Source organism: Dermochelys coriacea, chromosome 2, assembly GCF_009764565.3.
Source record: "Dermochelys coriacea isolate rDerCor1 chromosome 2, rDerCor1.pri.v4, whole genome shotgun sequence".
NCBI classification, from domain to species: domain Eukaryota; kingdom Metazoa; phylum Chordata; order Testudines; family Dermochelyidae; genus Dermochelys; species Dermochelys coriacea.
The window spans coordinates 136,048,936-136,070,830 of NC_050069.1; positions in this window are offsets into that span (position 1 = coordinate 136,048,936).

Sequence of the window (21,895 nt, forward strand, 5' to 3'; positions counted from 1 at the left end):
GTAGCTCACGAAAGCTTATGCTCAAATAAATTTGTTAGTCTCTAAGGTGCCACAAGTACTCCTTTTCTTTTTGCGAATACAGACTAACACGGCTGCTATTCTGAAACATGTCATTATTCAAATTACTGTTAACCAAAACCTTTCAGAAAACGAGTGCTATAAAATTAAGAGTGAAGTCAACAGGATTCTCTTAAATAGAAATTGGTCTTTAAAGAAGAATTAGTAGAAAATGAGATCCTGTGTATAGATTTTTATAGAATTCAATGGTATAGTTTGAAACAGATATATAATTCTCTATTGAACCCTGTGGAATGGGTTAAGTTAATCATGCCTTCTATAGGCCTTTTACATGTGGGCATTTTTAAATACTCAAATATTAAATGGAAAAAAATCCGCTTTAAAAAAGGCTCAGCAAAAAAGCTCATACTATAAGTCAGCAAGTGTGTGTGTGCGTATGTGTGTGCGTGTGTGTGTGTGTGTGTCTCTCTCTCTTCCCCTCCCCCCCCGAAGGGCCAGGACCTCTGCTGACACATACTGGTGTATGTGTGTTGAGGGAATAGATGGAAATGAATCAAAGGTGTTTGGGGTTTTTTTTGTAAATATTCTCTCCCTCCCCCATCCTTTCATACACATTTTGGTGTATGTCTACTTCAGCAGAAGGGAAGAAGAAGCTGAGCTGGTATCATTAGCACTGGCAACCAAGCTGAATGTTCTGAAAATGGAGGCCAAGCCATATTAACGTTAGAGTTATATAACGGTTCAGTCATTTAAACAAATCAGAGTGCAGGAGTTTGCATAATAAGATTATAAATTTTGGAATACTGTACAGTTAGAGAAGTCACTGTATAATGAGTATGCAAATTAGATACTCAGAATCAGAGTGCAAAAAAATAGCATACGGGGGAAATGAATGTAACGTCAGTAACTAAACAGTATTCTTGCATTCTGACTGCCAATTGACTGGGATAATTTCTCTCTCGGGTACATTTGACATGGACTTCAGTTCACATGAGCATATCTACTGGACTAGCTTTACAGGTTGGCTGTCCAAGCCTGACACCTATTGACTAGGAATTCCATGCATAGATAGATAGATAGACAGACAGACAGACAAGACATACACTTCGGTCATAATGGAATATGTTTTCAACAGCACATTTCCCCATATTACATCACCACCACTGCCAAATTTTGTTCACTATCCTTTATGAAAAATTCAGATTCCCACTATACTTTAATGCTATACCCACCCTCTTAGGTGAATTACATAAAAAAAAAAGACACATTCCCTAGGCCTTAATACATTATAGATTTTGATGGTCGAGTACAGAGTATTTATTGTCCTTCTATTATATAAGCAACGTACTTTAAGATTGCTTGCTCTAGAATGCACATCTGTGTATTTCAACACACAACTATACCGTAGATAGCTGTTGGCCATCTGATCAGCCCAGTGCCAACGTTTGATTTTCTCTTGCTTGCCTAAGTCTTGCCCACCCTGTATTATTGCCTGGATAAAGCAGGATTTTTCTGAAGTAAAGCACTCTTGGATTATACGCCCTAGTTACAGTCATTCTCTCTCACACACACACTCAATATTGCCGGAAGAATATGATGCCACAACATGACATATATAGAGATTTTTCTCCTTGTAAGATTCCAAGCTATAAATATATTCAGTAAGCCTTTTTGCTTGCAGTATTGCTGCCTCAACTTCTGTTGGCTTAGTAACATTTTAAGAACAACTCTAAAAATGCACTTTAATTTGAAAATTAAATATCTTCATTGGTATTTAATTGCAAGCATCACCTTTCTCACTGATGAGGCATAATCAGAAGGAAGTAATTTCAAAATGAGCTTAGAGGTCTTTCACTGCTCTAAAGTAGAACTGGTTGCCATAGCAACTAGCATACCCTCTATTTGTTCCAAATAAATGACATATCAATATGCAGCTGCAATATCAGTGGATTCTATTTCTGCTAACACAAAACACAGCTATGTACCTCGAAACCTATTGTTACCATCTTGACTAAACGCCAGTATTTAAAAAAACCTAATATGCATTTTAGAGCTTTAAAATAATGGAGTACAAAGTGGGTATTTCATTTTCTGCTAAGCATATGTTGCCTGTTACAATGCCCTTGACTTCCAATTTCATAATTTATCCTTGGGTGAAAGAGAATGTGCAGGGGGCATATTCCCTTTATGTCACGCTTTTTACATTGTAAATTAGATTGGTCTGTCTTATCCACCAAAGCAGCGAATCCAATTCTGTATTACATCATCATCAGAGAACTGCTGTTATGTGCGGTCTACAGGATTATTGATTTAGAAATCTATCGTCTACAAAATGCTAAACTGGCCTATTTAGATAAGCACGGGCTTTAAACATCAGCTGATCTCCCTAGTTATGTACCAGAGCTAACAGTACCTAACAAAATGACTTCCAGCCAGCTCTGGAAAGATGAGAGGAGAATGGTGCATGTTTCCAAAGATATTGCCAGACACTCTGTCATAAATATAAAGGGAAGGCTAACCACCTTTAAATCCCTCCTGGCCAGAGGAAAAACCCTTTCATCTGTAAAGGGTTAAGAAGCTAAAGATAACCTTGCTGGCACCTGATCAAAATGACCAATGAGGAGACAAGATACTTTCAAAGCTGGAGGGGGGGAAAACAAATGGTTCTCTCTGTCTGTGTGTTTCTTTTGCCGGGACCAGAGCAGGAATGCATGTCAGAACTCCTGTAAAGAGTCAGTAAGCAATCTAGAAAAGGAGTACTTGTGGCACCTTAGAGACTAACAAATTTATTAGAGCATAAGCTTTCGTGAGCTACAGCTCACTTCATCGGATGCATGAAAGCTTATGCTCTAATAAATTTGTTAGTCTCTAAGGTGCCACAAGTACTCCTTTTCTTTTTGCAAATACAGACTAACACAGCTGCTACTCTGAAACCTGTCAGTAAGCAATCTAGTTAGATATGAATTAGATTCTGTTTTGTTTAAATGACTGATAAAATAAGTTGTGCTGAATGGAATGTATATTCCTGGTTTTGTGTCTTTTGTAATTTAAGGTTTTGCCTAGAGGGATTCTCTATGTTTTGAATCTAATTACCCTGTAAGGTATTTACCATCCTGATTTTACAGAGGTGATTCTTTTATTTTTTCTTTAATTAAAATTCTTCTTTTAAGAACCTTCTTTTAAGGGGGTGTAGAGCTTGGGGGGGAAATAGTTAACCTCCTGCAGGGAAATTCAGAAGTCTTCACAGACCTGATTACTGACTTACTCTTTACAGGAGTTCTGACCTGCATTCCTGCTCTGGTCCCGGTGGTCCTGGTGATGGTCTATCCCCGTTCCCTCTGGCTGCAAGTTCTTTCCATTCCTATTCTCCCTTGTAATCCTCTTCAACCCATCATGTATCCTCCTGGGGCTCATATCAATGGTCTTTTTACAATTGACTTCAGTGGGAGCATGATTGGGCCCATAGCCTTTTCTCTTTCAACCTCTCTGCTTGCAAAATAATATTTCTGTTAAATAAGCATATTCAGTGTACCCACAGAGTAGTAAATTAAGAAGGGAAATAGTCATCCCACAATTAATGTCACTTTTGCGTTAAAAAATGGAAATGGGGCAGGGTTGCTTTAATTATTCCTAACATATACAAGTGGTTCATGAGAAATTCATAGGCTGTAATACGTTCAAAAATAACATGAAAATTTGTAAAAATCAAAGACCTTCCACAGGTCATTCAAATTAAGAGGGTTATACTTACCAGCTAGGTTACTCATTCCAGGCCAACTATACATATAAAATGATGGAGTCTAAATTAGCTGTTACCACTCAAGAAAGATCTTGGAGTCATGGATAGTTCTCTGAAAACATCCACTCAATGTGCAGCAGCAGTCAAAAAAGTTAACAGAATGTTGGAAATCATTAAGAAAGGGATAGTATCAGATGGGTAGCCATGTTAGTCTGTATCCACAAAAGCAACGAGGAGTCCGGTGGCACCTTAAAGACTAACAGATTTATTTGGGCACAAACTTTCATGGGTAAAAAACACACTTCTTCAGACGCATGGAGACTCTTCAGATCCATGCATCTGAAAAAGTGGGTTTTTTACCCACGAAAGCTTATGCCCAAATAAATCTGTCAGTCTTTAACGTGCCATCGGACTCCTTTTTGTTTTTAAGAAAGGGATAGATCAGAAGACAGAAAATATCACATTGCCTCTATATAAACCCATGGTATACCCACATCTTGAATGTAGTTGCCCCATCTCAAAATGCAGATGTAGTTGCCCCATTTCAAAAAAAATAAATTGGAATTGGAAAAGATTCAGAAAAGAGCAACAAAATGATTAGGGGTATGGAACAGCTTCCATTTGAGGAAAGATTAAAAAGACTGGGACTTTTCAACTTGGAAAAGAGCTGAATAAGGGGGGACATAATAGAGGTATATAAAATCATGACTAGTTTGGAGAAAGTTAAATAAGGAAGTGTTATTAACTCCTTCTCATAATACAAGAACTAGAGGTCACCAAACAAAATTAATAGGCAGCAGGTTTAAAACAAACCAAAGGAAGTATTTCTTCACACAACACACAGTCAACCTGTGGAACTCCTTTCCAGAGCATGTTGTGAAGGCCCAAGTTCACACCTTTCTAGCTCCAGCTTTTCCTATACTGATTATATCCCATGGGAGTTAGGCACCTAAATACTTTTTTAAAATTGGTCTATACCGTGCTCTATTAGATCATAAACAATCAATGCAACACACACATGAAGATGTACATATGTCCAGAAAAAATAAGTTATATGAAGTAAACCAATATATTTATTAATGGATAGTCTCATTATTTAGTTTAGTAGAACAATAATTACCACATATATTAGAGTGTTAGATATTGATAATTATTAATAGCCTTTGCCATGATTATATGTCATGTTACTCAAATGTCATTTACTCAATATTACACATAAATCTAATTACTTACAGCATGTATTGCTTATGAAAATGTTAGATGGTAAGACAAATCAGACCCAATTCTATAAAGTATTGACGGCATCTTGTAAGGTGCCGACTGTCTGACTTATTAATTTCAAGATAAGGACGTTAACTGTTAATTAACAAAAAAGTTAAAACAGATTGATTATATGTCATGTTAAAGAAACACAGAAATTCAATTAAATTATTCATCTATGGATATTAAAGTTATTAAATTACATTTTAAAGACTGCCAGAAATTGAACTAGCTGTCAGATGTACAGGTGGAGTGATGGAAGTATATAATATGGTACTTCCGTATAACCAATCCTTGCACTTCTAACAAATTACATCAGTACCTAATATAACTTTATAAATTGGAGACTGACCATCTGGTTGTGCAACAAGATGCATCACAGTTTGTTACAATACATGGCTCCAGAAACTGGGTGTCACATGTACAATTGCTAGGGCTTAATTCATGAATATCCACCATGAACCTTCCAAGATGTGCAAGTTTGTGGACAGGTTTTCATGCAATGTAAATAAGGTGGAAAAAAAGAAAGTGTTCCACATCAGGGTTACCTAAACCTGGCTCTATCAAAATGTCAAACCTTCCCCTGAACACCAGAAAGTTAAGGGCCTTCCACTGGCTCCCCTTTTCACACGATTTCCCTCCCATGCCCAGCAATTACTCCCTTCTCCTGAGCTACATTTACCAAATTCACTTCAGTTTTCTCCTCTTTCAAGCTTACCCATCCCCAGAGTTTCCATTCTCTCTGGCTGCAGCTACTCCAGTTTCCCCTGTCCTAATCATCTAATTTAGGAGAGCAAATATTCTCCCCTCTAGGCCGTTCTGCACAATTTTATTTCCTCTGCCATTTCAGTTTCAAAAAGTTCAATCCTTCCTGTGATACAGTACTGGATTTTGTGACAAAATTTCTCTCTTATATGTTGGGTCCACTCCAGGGTAAGGCACTATCAGCCTTTCAATTTGGCAATTTTTAAACATCCTGTGTCTCACTACATTTTTTTTTATACATTGTGATCCAAATTCCCCTCTCAGTAAGCACTGCCAACCTCTTGACTACAGTTCCGTCATTCTGGGTGCCACACTTTAGGAAAGATGTGGACAAATTGGAGAGAGTCCAGAGGAGAGCAATTTAAATGATAAAAGTATTAGAAAACCTGACCTAGGATGAATGGTTAAAAAAAAAAACTGGGCATATTTAGTCTTGAGAAAAGATGACTGGGGGGGGGGACACCTTATAGCAGATATGTTTAGGGCTGTTACAAAGAGGAGGGTGATCAGTTGTTTTCCATGTCCACAGAAGGTAGGACAAGTAGAAATGGGCTTACTCTGTAGCAAGAGAGATTCAGATTTGATATTAGGAAAACTTTCTAATTGTAAAGGTAAGCTCTGGAATAGGCTTCCAAGGGAGGTTATGGAATCCCCATCAATGGAGGCTTTAACAACAGGCTGGACAAATAGCTGTCAGGGACAATTTAGGTTTAGTTGGTGCTGCCTTGCAGCAGGGGATTGGACTTGAGGCTGTGTTGAGGTCCCTTCCAGCCCTTCATTTCTATGATTCTATGGCATTGCATGAGTGTGACTGAGAAGAGACTTTATCTCATGGTATTAATGTGTCTTAATTGCTGTGCTTATGCACAAGGGATATAAATCAGAGATGGTTAGAAAAACTTCAGTGAAGCCATATTCCCTCAGAATATGCAGTTCCATTAAAATCAAAACGCTACATGTAATCAGGTCATTTCACAGGAATTTTGTTTTGGAAGAAAAAAAAAATCACAAAAAGGGTCCCAATAAAGTTGAAATGTCCTTTTGCAACTTTTTCAGGGGTAAATGTTTTGAAGTGAGTTGTTTAGAATTGGTTAAAGTTTTAGATTATATATCATACCCATCAATATTTTGTGTGTCTCTCTCTCTTCCCCACTCCTCTCCACCAAAAGTTTAGTTGACAGTAACCCTGAATGTAGCATATCACCCAACCACATCAACTGTGTTTAATGACCCCCAAAATCAAAATTTAACTGTACTTTAAATAAAATGCCCTGAATTGTCAGAACACAATGAGGCCTGGCCCATTCAATCAACTCTTTTTCTCTCCAAGAGATGCCAGTAGATAGCTCCCTCCTCTCTCAGGCTTCAGGCCACAGGGCTCACATCACAATACTCACTCAGGATGCAGGAGACTAGGGTTCTATTCATCCTGTGCCTGATGGGAAAGAGGTATTTGAACTTGGGTCACACACATTTCAAGTGAGTGCTCTAACCACTGGGCTAAAAGTTATAACATGCCCTAGTTCAACATCAATCCATCCGTCATCTGAGGAGGTGGCATGTAAAGAAGGATTTTATAACAACCTTCTATTCTTCCGGCATTTCCTGCAAAAATCTTGCTTAACTTCAAGAGGGGGTTCACGACAGAGAATCCCAAGCAAAAAGTAGATGCTTAAATCCTGTTTGGAGGCCAGGACTTAGGCCACACACTCCCTCTCCTTGACATTTCCTACAGGTTATTTTAGGCAGCTCCCCACTCAGAATACTGGATTTCTTAGGCACCTAATTCTCCCCATGTATTGTATAGGGAGCTTGGGCACCTAACAGCATTTCAACACTTATGACCCTTTGTGACTCTAGCTCATGGTGCTTTCTTATCAAGGAAATCTGCTTCCCAAGCTGCACTCGGAAATGTTCCACAATAATTAATATGGATTACAATTTATGTAACTCTTAAATACAATGATATTTTAGATGCACGAGGTTCTCCCCTCCCCACCCCCCAGAAATTGCTGCATAACAGGTAAGAAAATTCTTCAGGTAATACACAGTTAAAGTTTTTAAAATATACTTTATGTAAATAATTCCATCCAGGTTTGGAAAGTAAACTGATCATTTATTCAGGAAATGATTCAACTGAATCCTCCCCCACCCCACCCCCACACACTAATTAGCACTATGAACACACACATTCAGCAGAATGTAATAATTTTAAGAAGTTACAGATTTTGTAGAAATCCAATATATAGAAAGAGATGCTTGTAACAGGTCACACATTACCAAGTGAAACAATTAAATTTCCACATTCTCTTTTGACTAGAATGACATTGTCAATGTCATTTATTGCGACCCACTGTATATAGGGGAAAAGAATCTACTTTGACCATCTGGTGATCTTTGCAGAAAGAGTCAGTAATTAAAAAAAAGAGACCGCCACAGCCATTCAAGTTTCCTTTCATATGTATTAAGAGCAGCAATGGTTCTATTCTGAATGTAAAAGTGGCACTGTACAACTACATTTATTGACTCAGTGATTTCCAGATTCTGTGACCAAAATACAACTAAGATGTAGAGCTGGTTGTTAAAGGAAACAAACTCAGCTGAGTATCTAAGAGTCAAGTTGATGACACACAAAAAGGAAAGAAGTCAGCAATACAAATTCTGATCACCTGATCATCAAAATTATTAATACATAGATAGAAAAGAATTCAGTTCATCCAGAGCCATGGTAGTTCAGCAAGGCAAATGCAGATCTGTGTTCTAAATCCTGTTGCAAGTCTATGGAATAAGAAGGCACAGCTTTGCCACTAAGTTTCTAATATAAGTCCATGATCAAACACGCCCTAGTACATGAATCAATACATTATCTTAGATGGTGTCATGTAAAGATTTATCAATAAATCAATAATCAACAATTATCAATAATAAATAAATGTGTTAACATTTTTGGCTACAATCTTGATCTATAGAATTGATGTCCTCAGGAGCTTTTCATTTTTCCAACCTGGCAGCCTCACACAAAATGGGGCTGGCTCAGAAAGATAAAGTTCAGTTCTACACTGAAGCACCACAAAGTAAGAGTGGCATCTGGTTAGACCCACTTCCTGTGTAAATTCAGAGATGTATGTTTTTATGAGGCAAAAAAAAAAAAAAAAGCCCACCACTTTTTTTTTTTAAAAACATAGTGGCCCAAAATTACTTTTCACACTCAGTGCCCTATAAACAAACAATACTGCTGTTGTGATATGATCTTTTTTTTTACACTATTTAAATGGTATGGCACTGTGTATGCACATAATTCATGTTCCCCACAGATTTCTTTGCTTCCCCGCAGAAAAATGACCTTCTGACAGGGAAACAAAGGGAAGCTGCAAGAGCAATTATGCACCACTCCCTAGCTGTGCAGGTACATCGTTTCAGGCACTCAGAGCAGCCAGCAGAGAGGTAAATCACTGCAGGGCTGGGGACACCCCAGCCAGTTGCTCCCGCCCTGAGCTGAGATCAGCTACTAGTCCCGGCTGGGCTGGAGGTAGGGGAGGATGGGATTTCCTCTTCCCCTTCAAGGAGTGGCTGGGGCTATATCGGACCCTCCCCCCAGCTGTAGAAAGCCCAGCATCCTCCCGTGCTTCCTGCCCCCATCGCTCCTCAGCTGTGGGGGTAGGTGTCACTGTACAAGGAGCTGCTCCCCCATCCTCCCACCCCCATGCATCTGGACCTCCCATACCCAGATAACCCTGCCAAGCCTCACCCTGTACACCCAGAACCCTTCTAGCCCTCCAAACTCAAACCCCACCCCACTGAATCTCAACCCCTGCACCCAGACCACCCCCTCATTGAGCTCCCTGCACTCAAACTCCCACGCTGAGGAACCCCACCCCCTGAGCCCTCAAATATATACCCCCATGCCACTGACCCACAGTTAGCTGAACTCAGACCCCCCCACCCCACCAAGTCCCACTCCCCAAGCACACAGACCCCCTGCTCTGATCCCCACACCCAGGCCCCTCCGCTGAGCCCCAACCACTTTCACCTGGAAGCCCCTGTAGAGTCCCATTGCCCCTGCAACTGGAACCCCCCCCCCCCCCCGCGAGCCTCTGTGCATCCAGATCCCCCCTCACCTAGACTCCCCACTGAGCTGCCTGCACCCAGATTGTCCCACACAGAATTCTCTCACCCCACACCTGGATCCCCCCACACTGAGCCCCTCCACACTTGGATTCTGCCTGCCCCACACCTGGTGCACCTGATGCAGAGGGGCAGGGCTCCAGGGTGTTTCTGGGGTAGGCCCAGGCCTTGTGCTACGTCAGGGTTGGGTAGAGCCTCACTACTGAGTCTGTGTCCCAGGGGTGCGGGGTGGGGAGGCTGCAGGGTTATCTCCCACCTTCGTACAACCAGTGGCCTTTGCTCCCCACTGCCATGCTGGAGCCTCTGCATTTATTTAATGACAAATACAGCTTGCAGAATTTTAAAATATTGTGTGCAGAATTTTTAATTTTTTGGCACAGAATGCCCTCAGGAGTAATTATGTAACTCTATTTCTACCACACATAAATAATAAAATAGTGTTACTAGGAGCCTGAAGTTGCATACTAATAAACAAGCAATAATTGAAGGTGAAAGCATCCTTCACTCTTCAATTCCATTAAAATGTTTAAACTAAATTCTGCAATGTTAAGGCATTAGAATTCAAAGGCAAGTGTACTGCAGGCACTGACATTACATCACACCATCAACAAGCATTAAAAGTGAAGGTTTAGTTTTTTCTTCTATTAAAGCACATTGAAAGAGACTGCAGACCACACATTGCAGAAGCCACAATTGATATCATATTCCAGCAAGATAGATACCTCCAGAACCATACTATAAATGGCAACTGTAATGGAGAAGAAATATACATTTCAACTACTGCTGTACATTTGAAAGATAGTAGATTCGGCCTCATGCTATTTCTAGAACATTTATTACTAGGTATTCTATATGCAGGTGTTTTCTCAAAACCTAAAAAGAGGGAAGCAGAACTGAAGATACAAACTTCAACTACACAGTGAAGAAATAGCTTGAATTTCATACAGAAAAAAAAAATGGTAGAAAGAGCAAAGTTTAAGAATCAAGATCTGTAGGATACTACACAGAATGCTGGATAGCCATTAGAGCCCGTTCTAGACAAGCAAGGTTAGAAGTATTCCCATAGCCAGTTAAAATGACGGATAACTCAACATGTTACAATACGCCTATTTACTGATTAATCCCCATGAAAGACAACCAAATGTGGAAAATATTTTGCCTAGTCCCCTTCCAACAAAAACAGAATAATCTGTCCTTTGAGTCAAAGATAACCTGAACTTGCATTGGGAAATGGACCAGTTTTCTACTTTTGGAAAGCAGTTCATAGAATTGACCATTTAAAGGCCCAAGTGGTCCTCAGCCTGTTCCTGGGATACTCTTGCCCCATATATCTTATGGGAAGGGTGGAATGATCATGACCCTGATTCCTGCTTGTAACCTCCACAATGAGAATATATATCAAACTCCACCTCAGGAGATAAGCATTCTGCAAAGGCAGTTCCACACTCAGCAATGAAAATATGAGCTGAAAACACAAAATTAAAAACAAAAACTTTGCCATGGCAACAAACTTTGATGTGAAAGCGGAGCTGCTGATATCAAGTGCCCATTTCTTCACATGGGATAGCAAAGAGTTGTTGATTGGAGGGTTTACGTTTAGAAGTTCACAATTGTCACATCCCCAAATACCTTTTTCAGTTCCACTGGCAACATCTTCATTCATTCCTTTAGCAAGCTTTACAGCAATGTGTCAAATAGCTTTAGGTGCAATAGTCTGGATTCTAGTCACAAGGCTGCAGTATTTTCCTTCAGATTCAGGCCAGTAGAGCAATGCCAGTCCAACCTAGCTCCAAAAACTGATTATTAGAAACCTTCAAAGATTTTTTCCCCCTGCAGCACATCCCATCAGTGGACAGCAATTCCTCACATATGGATCCTTTGTACTCATATTGGCCAAGCGTTAGAATTTGTTCAGAAAGAAATTTATCTGTAGTTTCCTCCAGTTGTGCTTAGAAGCACTGGCAGTCCTGAACAGCTGTTCTCAAGTATCTTTAGCCATGTCACAAATTTGTCAGTTGATCAAGTCACTGGAGAAGGGAATTGCTTTGACTTGACTGGTGGCAGCCTATCCCACTAACAAAGTTGTGCCCTACATCTCAAATGAAAGTTTCAGCAATTTTGATTGCTTTGGCAGCTTTTGCTATCTACAGGTATAAAAAGTATAATGCTCAGAGGGCTTTCATATCCACAGAATTGTCATTAATATCACTGTCTTCTGACTTTTTAAACCCACATAGTTCTCACTTGAAGACTTCATTGGGTTTCTTTCATTAAGTTGATGGCTGTTATCCAAATGCCTCAATGCTGCCTTCTTTTACTGGGAACATGCATGTCCCAGAGTCCTTTGCCACTAGTGTAACACTTTTGAAGGACCATGGTAACTGACAAGCCTTCTAGTGCGTATTTTTGTCCAAGTCTGACAGGAAGGAACAGCAGGCTGTAAGTGGCAGGTGCTTGGAAAAGGGAAGATATGGAGGGTGGTCTGGACTGACTTGCTGCTGGGCTCCATGGAAGAGTGCAGGGCACAAGGCCTGTAATCCAATTGACTTCCCCTTGAATGAACAGCAAGTGGCAACAGCAGGCAAGGTCCAGAAAGGAGGGGAGACAAAGCAACATTGGGCAACTAGCTACAGAAAAATGGCAAATTCAATGGGAAAAATGCTCTGTTCCATTGCACCATGAAAAAATGCCAGACTCCTTAACCAAAGAATCACAGAGTCCATGAGACCCTTATTGAAACAAATAGGGCAATTCACCCTTCTTACTGCTATTGTGTTAGTCTACCTGCAGATTCAGGCAGGCATCACCACATCAGTTAGCATCTTTAGAAGTTCTCTGCAAACACAATGGCTGAAAAAAAAAAGGAGAAAGGAAAGATGGTTGCAACCCCTCTGAAACCTGTTCACAACCTCACAGGGAGCCAAGAACCTCAGTTGTTTCTGTGTGTCTTCTGAATAAACTCCAAACATGGCAGTTGAAAAATAGCATAGATTTCATCAGAGAAACACATACCATGTTTAAAAGCCTTCATTAAAATCCTCTGAATTCTTAAAGGCTTTTATCAGCCTTGAAATTGAAAATTCCTGCAATCCTGTCTAACTTCTTTGAGCCTTTATTGCTGAGTTGTGACACAGCTTCTTTAGTCCATGTCATTTTTCCAAGTCATCTTGCTTAATGTGCCTATTAGCCCAATGTGGATTTCAAAGTCACATACTGAGTGGAGAGCACAGCTAATCTCTGGTAAACATACAGAAAGATGTCCTTCTATTGTCCCTTTCTCCAGGTTCAGGGAATGCCTTACATCTGTCTGGTATTCACTGCCTATATAGAGCAACCCTTCCATATGGTCCTATGATTCACACTATCAGATAAGGGAGCTAGGAAAAAAGGAGCCATGCAGTCTCATTTTTCCCCACTGAGAGTTCTGGCAATGGAGTTCTTTCCTGTTCTGCACATCTGACTGGAAACACTCTCTCAAAGACACTTCCTCTGCAGCACTTCTATGTTGCCCATCCTGAAGGGAGCAGAGAGATAAGCAATGACTTCTGCACCCCACCTTACCACCACCAGGGCTCCCATCTCCCATGGACTTGATGCAGAAAGTCCAGCCCTGCTTCTTGATGATCAGCATTTGTGAGCTCCCTTTCCTCCGAGTTACTTTAACCACGGCATAAATCCTTCTGAAACCTACATATGTAGACAACTTAACTACTGCAATGGGAGTTGTGGAGGCTTAACACCTCTCAGGGCAGAAGTGTTCAATAAATATTTCTGTTCTGTATTTAGGGCCAGGGGGAACAGATGCTATAGTTCTATCATATGATTATAACAACATTTCTTCTGTTCCACTAGTATCTCTGGAGGCTGTTAAACAGCAGCTACTTAAGTTAGAGATTTTTAAATCAGCAGGTCCAGATAACTTGCATCCCAAGAGTTTTTTAAAAAGCTGGCTGAGGAGCTCACTGGACCATTAATGTTGATTTTCTAAACATTTTGGAGTACTGGGGAAGTTCTAGAAGACTGGAAGAAAACTAATGTTGTGCCAACATATAAAGAGGGTAAACAGGATGGCCTGAGTAATTATAGGCCTGTCAGCCTAATATCAATCCTGGGAAAGACAAAGGAATGGCTTATATGGGACTCAAACAATTAAAGGAGGAGAATATATGTAATGACAATCAACTTATTGGCTTATGGAAAATAGATCCTGTCAAACTAACTTGATACTTTTTATTTATGAGATTACAGGTTTGGTTGTATAGCATTGATGTAATAAACAAACTTCTCTAAGGAGTCTGTTTTGGTATGGCACAATATTGTGATTTTTAAAAAATAGAATGATATAAAATTAGCATGGCACAAGTTAAATGGATTAAAGGCTGGCTAACTGACAGGTCTCAAAATGCAAGTGTCAACGGAGAAATCATTATGAAGAAGATGTGTTTCTAATTGGGTCCCAAAGGGATCAGACAAACAAATAATATGCCTTTTAATATGACTAAATTGTAAATGTGTGTGTTTGTGTATAAATAAAGAAACAAATAATGTAGGTGATACTTACAGGACGGGGGACTCTATCTTGGGAAGCAATGACTCTAAAAAGGATTTGAGTGTCATGGTGGATACTCAGCTTAACAAAAGCTCCTAGTGCGCTGGTATGGCCAAAAGGGCTAAGCAGGGGAATCGCTAGGAGGAGCAGAGAGGTTATTTTACCTAGGTATTTGGCACTGGTTCAACTGCTACTGGAATGCTGCATCCAGTTCTGGTGTCCACAGCTCACAAAGGACGTTGATAAATTGGAAAGGGTTCAGAGAAGAGCTACAAAAAATGAATAAGCAATAAGAAAACATTCCTTATAGTGATTGAGCTCCCTGAGTCTTTTTAGCTTTAAACAAGAGAAGGTTAAGGGGTGTCTTGATAACAGCCTTTATGCACCTACACGGGGGACAAAAAACGTAATAACGGGCTCTTCAATCTAGCAGAGAAAAGTATAACACAATTCAGGGGCTGGAAATTGAAGCTAGACAAATTCAGACTGGAAATAAGGCATGCATTTTCAACAGTGAGTACAATTAACCATTGGAACAATTCACTAAGTTATAGTGGCCACTCTCTCACTGAGATTTTTTTTAAATCTGGATTGGGTATTTTTGTAAAAGATATGCTCTAGTAGGAATTATTTTGGGGAAGTTCTGTGGCCTATGTTATACAGAAGAACAGACCAGATGATCAAAATGGTTTCTTCCTGACCTTTGAATCTCTGAATCAATACACTCCTTGACAAATGCCCCAAGTCCCTTCCAGTTTTCTTTTCCCAGTCTTGAAAAGACACCCAATACCATCTTAGCTTCCAGCTGCCCTCAGAAGTGCCCCAACACTCTTTCTTCCCCCACAGATATCCACTCTCACCTGACCTGCCTCCCAAAAATGGGGCAGGTACCCACAGCTGGAAAGCAGTCAGGTGTGGAACATATATGCAGGAGACCAGCTAGGATTTCTAGCAGAAGTGTCACAATCTGCCTTGCTTCTCAGTTCCTGGAAACCCTCTCAAGGGCCCAGTACACTTATGTCCCAAGCCCTTAAGCATTCTGGGGTTGATGTTGCAATACCACATAAAGCTCATATTATTGCACTTGATGTCATACCAATTTATACAGGAATTTGAGGCAGTAGGCAGGCAGACAGGAAGCAATTTATGCTTTGGAATGCATATATATACTTGTTCTCTCTTGGTTGTCTTCTCTTCCAGCAGGGGAAATATTATTAACATGATGTAACCTAAAAATTATTTTCTATTCACTTTAAGTGAGACCTTTTGTGCTCATATTCCAAATTATATTCAATAAAGCACAGAAGTACAAGACTGATGAAAGACTGCTCACTTTAGAAATCATTCAAGTGTATAGTTTGCAAGCTGCAGCAAGTTTTGTGATGCTATTAAAGCTATTAAAACAAACAGTGAAGTGCTTGGCACCAAAAACCTTTTGAAACATGTTCAACAGGAAAAAGTTAGGCCAGGTTAAATTAACCCAAGAGAAGACTCTTGTAAGTGCTTAAATTCCATCTAAACAGTAAGTTTTCTGTTATAGTTAAGTATGAAGTGGTTTTGAAAGTTACAGTAACTGCATTAGTAAACAAAAAGAAAGTCGAGGTTTGATGGAATAGTTGGAGATGCTCTGATAAGTTAGAGACCATGAGCCATCTACCAGCTCCAAGTGAAACCTCTGTATAAAAAGTTTATTTTAACAGACACAGAAGAAATAAGGATGAAATCAGATCACCATAAGTGGCCTAATTATTGGAGTTTTGAGCCTCATGTCCCATGAAATCAATGGGAGCTACTGGGAGCTCAGTATTTTTGAACGTTTTATTTAAGACTCCAACTTTAGACATTAGTCCTGTGAGCACTTGGTGAGTAAGGCTTCCTTAGAGACATGAAAATCCTATTAAAAAGTAAGATCCCGTTCTGCAGTGAAGATTTCATAACTAAAAATGGCACCTGCTTAGATATTTTATTCCTGTGCAAACAGAAATGCTTAATTTCTAACGATATAGCCATTTAATCCTGTAAACCTCCACTAAAAATAATGGGGCTGTGCAGTTGTCACTCAGGGTACAATGGATCACACATCATACACTGACCTGCAAAACTTTTACTACTGGTGATAGTGTGCAAGAAAGAACCCACAATGGTTATCACAGCTCAGGCTGAGTTTGTGGTGATGACTGTAACAAAAACAAAAAACAAAAGCAGCGCAATGTTTTCATCCTTGTGTTTTTCTTCTTAGCCATTTTAATTTATTTTAAACTGTGCATTGAGCAGATTTGTTGCATAATTTAAACAGACTTGTTGCAGAGACAAACAAACATAGCACCCCAAAACACCATTTTAACAGAGTAGCATTCTACCTCAAGGCAAAAAGAACAGGCGTACTTGTGGCACCTTAGAGACTAACAATTTTATTTGAGGATAAGCTTTTGTGAGCTACAGCCCACTTCATCGGATGCATTCAGTGGAAAATACAGTGGGGAGATTTATATACACAGAGAACATGAATCAATGGGTGTTACCATACACACTGTAACCAGAGTGATCACTTAAGGTGAGCTATTACCAGCAGGAGAGCAGAGGGGTGGGGGAGAACCTTTTGTAGTGATAATCAAGGTGAGCCATTTCCAGCAGTTGACGAGAACTGACAGGAACAGTGGGGGGGTGGGGTAGGGGATAAACATGGGGAATAGTTTTACTTTGTGTAATGACACATCCACTCCCAGTCTCTATTCAAGCCTAAGTTAATTGTATCCAGTTTGCAAATTAATTCCAATTCAGCAGTCTCTTGTTGGAGTCTGTTTCTGAAGTTTTTTTGTTGAAGTATTGCCACTTTTAGGTCTGTAATCGAGTGACCACAGAGATTGAAGTGTTCTCCGACTGGTTTTTGGATGTTATAATTCTTGACATCTGAGTTGTGTCCATTTATTCTTTTACGTAGAGACTGTCCAGTTTGACCAATGTACATGGCAGAGGGGCATTGCTGGCACATGATGGCATATATCACATTGGTAGATGTGCAGGTGAATGAGCCTCTGATAGTGTAGCTGATGTGATTAGGCCCTGTGATGGTGTCCCCTGAACAGATATGTGGACACAGTTGGCAACGGGCTTTGTTGCAAGGATAGATTCCTGGGTTAGTGGTTCTGTTGTGTGATGTGTTGTTGCTGGTGAGTATTTGCTTCAGGTTGTGGGGCTGTCTGTAAGCAAGGACTGGCCTGTCTCCCAAGATCTGTGAGAGTGATGGGTCAACCCACTGTATTTTCCACTGAATGCATCCGATGAAGTGAGCTGTAGCTCATGAAAGCTTATGCTCAAATAAATTTGTTAGTCTCTAAGGTGCCACAAGTACTCCTTTTCTTTTTGCGAATACAGACTAACATGGCTACTACTCTGATACCTCAAGGCAGTGGTTTTCAAACTGTGGGGTATGCCACCCTAGGGGGGCACAGAGGAACGTTCCAGGGGAGCGGGAGGGGACATGGCTGGACCGGGGTGGGGAGGGAGACCAGCTCTGTCTCAACCCCATTCAGACCCCAGTCCTGCTTCGCCTCCAGGCCCAGTTCCAACTTCACTCCCTCTCCACCCCCAGCCCAGCTCCAACCCCAGCCGCACCTCATCCCCCCATCCCGAGTTTTGCCCCCCAGTCTGTTTTTAGCCTAAGCCACACTGCTGAGGAAGCCTTGGCTGTGCAGTAACGGGGTGGAGGCATGGACAGATTCCATTCATGGTAAGGTGGCGCAACTGAAAAAGTTTGAGCCTTTAGGTGCGAGATGCTGCAGCACTGAAAATTCCCAAGAAGTTCATTTGATTGTCTAGAAGTTTTGTTTTGGAAAATTCTTTAAGCCTCAACCCTAGCATTGTGAATGCATCCTGCATTTGCTAGTACCTGTACCTTTAATCTAATTTTAGGATGGTTTGGCAACCTTATTTCTTATGCACTCTCCAGTTTTTGCATATGCATGCACACATGCCATTTTCTGTGTTCTGCAGCTAGTTTCTTCCATAGAGCTACACAGGGGCTTTCTGAAACAACTGCTACACCACATTTTTTTGGCCCAGCCTTGACAACCAGGCACATACCTCCTGTCCATTACTATGCCTCAATATTTTAACCCTGAAGTGAGCTCTGATCTAAATAGTTACTAGGTACTTACATACTATACAGGCTCGTGTGTTTAGACACAGTTTACCTATGCCAGAAATAACAATTAGAATCCTTATTTCATTTCTCTACCATATATCCTACCTGGATTTTGTACTGATCTCTCTGGCAACAAAAGCCATGGAAGAAGAAGGGAAGGTTTTTTGTTTGTTTTTTTCCCATGGGGCAGCTTTAAGGGTTTGTTCACTCACAGAGACCAGTGCTTCTGGAGACTTGTGCATGCTTTCTATCCTTAGTGCAGGTTACTGTTTTGGGCACTACCAGATCAGATTAAAAGATCTGGGAAATAGGCTAATGTAGCTTCATTTCATTTTGGGCAGAAAGAAAGCAGGTAAGAGTGGCAATTTCATTCATGCTGTGATACTCTTATGTCAAGCTGTTCATCTCACCTATAATCAGCCTTTTTGTTTCTTTTTAACATGAACATGAGCTCATTGTTATTTTTTTCATCACTATGAAGCTGGACCTCAGAACCCATTAAAGTCTCAGGACTAAAGAGGAATGGAATAATATGACATTACAAACTTTGCTCACATTAAGTAGATTTACAATCACTATAAAATAAAACAATATTGAGACAGGAAATACAAAAAAATTTAGATCAAGGAATATTTTAACAGAAGGAGAGGGGTTGGGAGATGGGGAGCTATGTTTAAGTGAAGGAAGTCACAGATTCCTCACATGAAAAGTTTCAGTGCAAGGGAATTCTCACAGAATACATATTCACTTTGTAAAGTTCCTCACTTTTGAGCAACCTTGTCTTTGATTACGAGCACCTCCTAGGAAATCCATGCCCACATAGCAGTTCCGGCTTGGCCTCATTTACCCAGCAGAACCCTTGCTATAGTGCATTTCAGCTATTCACCAGAGGAAAAAATAGTCTGAGAGACCGAGAAAAACCAGACAGCAAAAATTAAGAGAAAATCATGAAATATAAATCTGGACACAGCAACGTGGGGAAGGCGGGTGTGGAGACAGAGAGATGCCCTGAGTTATAAAGTAATTGCCTGATTTTAAAAAAAAAAAACTAATGCACTTCTCTCAAATTGTCCTCATTAGTACAGACTGAGCAGTTAGAATTACACTTTATATTTCAAAAGGTAGCAATGCAGAGCTAAAACTGAAGACAGGTTATGGGGAACTTGAATTCAACACAAATCTGGTTAGAGTAAGGATATGTCAGTTCCTTGACTTCAAGTTGATTCAAACAGATATCCATAAATCTGTGAATAATTGTTACATACAATGACCTGAAACACATGACAACAGCCATTTTAAGTATGGGCTGGCCCCATTTTCCTTCCTTCTTGTTTCCCAGCCTGGTTCACACACACTCCCATCACCAACGTTCATTCCCACCCACCATGTAAAGACACTCAGACATGAAGCAAGGATCCAGCAGTAAGAAGAGTATAAACACTTTGCAATGCATCGCATAAAATATGATCAAACCCTAACTTCACTCATTTCAATTCAAGTCCTCCTGTGCTCCCTGCTGTTCTGATAAGTCGAGGGAAGTTTGGGCCCTGCTGAGGAATGGACGGGCCTCCTTACATATCTCCCCAAGTTCTCAGATGGAATCAACCACTGTCATCTCCAAGCACCTCTGCATGACTCATCCCTTTCCACTGACCCTGCAGAAAGTGCCCTGCAAGGTTTCAGTTAGGTTTAATCTGTGTGCTTTGAGACGCAACAAAGTGGAAAAGCCAGCATCTCTCTGTATTTCACCTCCAAAGCCCCTGGGTCACAGCAGCATACATTTACTTTAGATTAAGGCTACCTCTACATTGGGATGCAGTTCAGACTAAGGGATGTGAATTGCAGCACACACCAAAGTGTTGCATTGTAACTGCCCTGTGTGGATGCTGCTGGCATGAACTAAAAGGTACCTAGATTGTATTAACATATTCCTATTCAAGCAGATCTATGTTAACACAAAGTAGGTACCTTTTAGTTCACACCAGCAGTTATAGTGCAGTGCTGTGTTGTGTGCTGAAATTCACATCCCTGTAGTCTGAACTGCAGTGCATTTTAGACTAGCCCAGAGTCTTCAGTAAGTTACTCCCTTCCCTCTTTACTCTGTAGAATCTATCATGCTCCCGGGGCAGCTATCAGTGGCAGGAGCCGTTGGAAACATGCTCTGCAGCCAGTGTTTATAACAAAGCAGGAAAATCAACAGCAGTGCAATGGCAAGCCCTCTCACATAAGTGTCTCAAGATTCATAGTGATCTGCAGAACCTCTGGCCTCTTCCAGAGGTGTGTATGGAACACACACTCTGCTCCCCCAACAGAATGTCATGAAAACTCCTTGAGTTAAGACGGTTTCTCTTCACCGATGCAGGTTATTCCGGCATGAGGGTGAATGGGATTTTTTAAAACAGCAGTATTCATGAATAAATGGAAAAATGAACTTACTGCTCCTCAGGTGATTGAGCCATCTGCATTTCCTCTGCTTCTTCTATCTGAAAGAAAAAATGATTGAGCTAATTAGGCACAGGCTTGAAAGTCTTTCCAAATACTTGCTAAAAGTCTGGTCCCAGCCTTGAAAACACTTCTGCACATGAATAGTTTTATGTATAAGAATAAGCCATTGAAGGGATCTAAATGAAAATAATATATTTACTCATAATGGAATGATGCATCAGAGCCTACTTCAGTCATTCTTACCATTATTATTCTTATGTCACACACATAGTCACACCCTTCCCCCGAGTAAGCAGACCACATCAGTGAAAAGAGGTTGCTATACGCAGTGGTTCTCAAACTTTTGTACTGGTGACCCCTTTCACATAGCAAGCCTCTGAGTGCGACCTCCCTAATAAATTAAAAACATTTTTTATATATTTAACACCATTATAAATGCTGGAGGCAAAGCAGGGTCTGGGGTGGAGGCTGACAGCTCACGACCCTCCATGTAATAACATTACGACCCCCTGAGGAGTCCCAACCCCCAGTTTGAGAACCCCTGCTCTACAGTATTGACTCAGTATGAACAGAATTAGGCCCTTGGTTATTTTTCATAATCCTGAATTGCAAGACCCCTTTTTGTTAACTAAGCCAAGTTATTCTTAACACGGAATACTTTTTAGTCCAAAGTCTCAACATAGACACAACCTGTGCTTTAAGATTGAGCACTAACACTACTTGCGCCATAGGCTGAATCATTCTTCATGCGCACAAGCCTGAGTTTTGAGGGGCACCATAAAGCACATAAACAAGGAGGTAGAAATTGAAAAGTGCTTTGGGAACCTTGGGCCAGATTTGTCAGATGTGC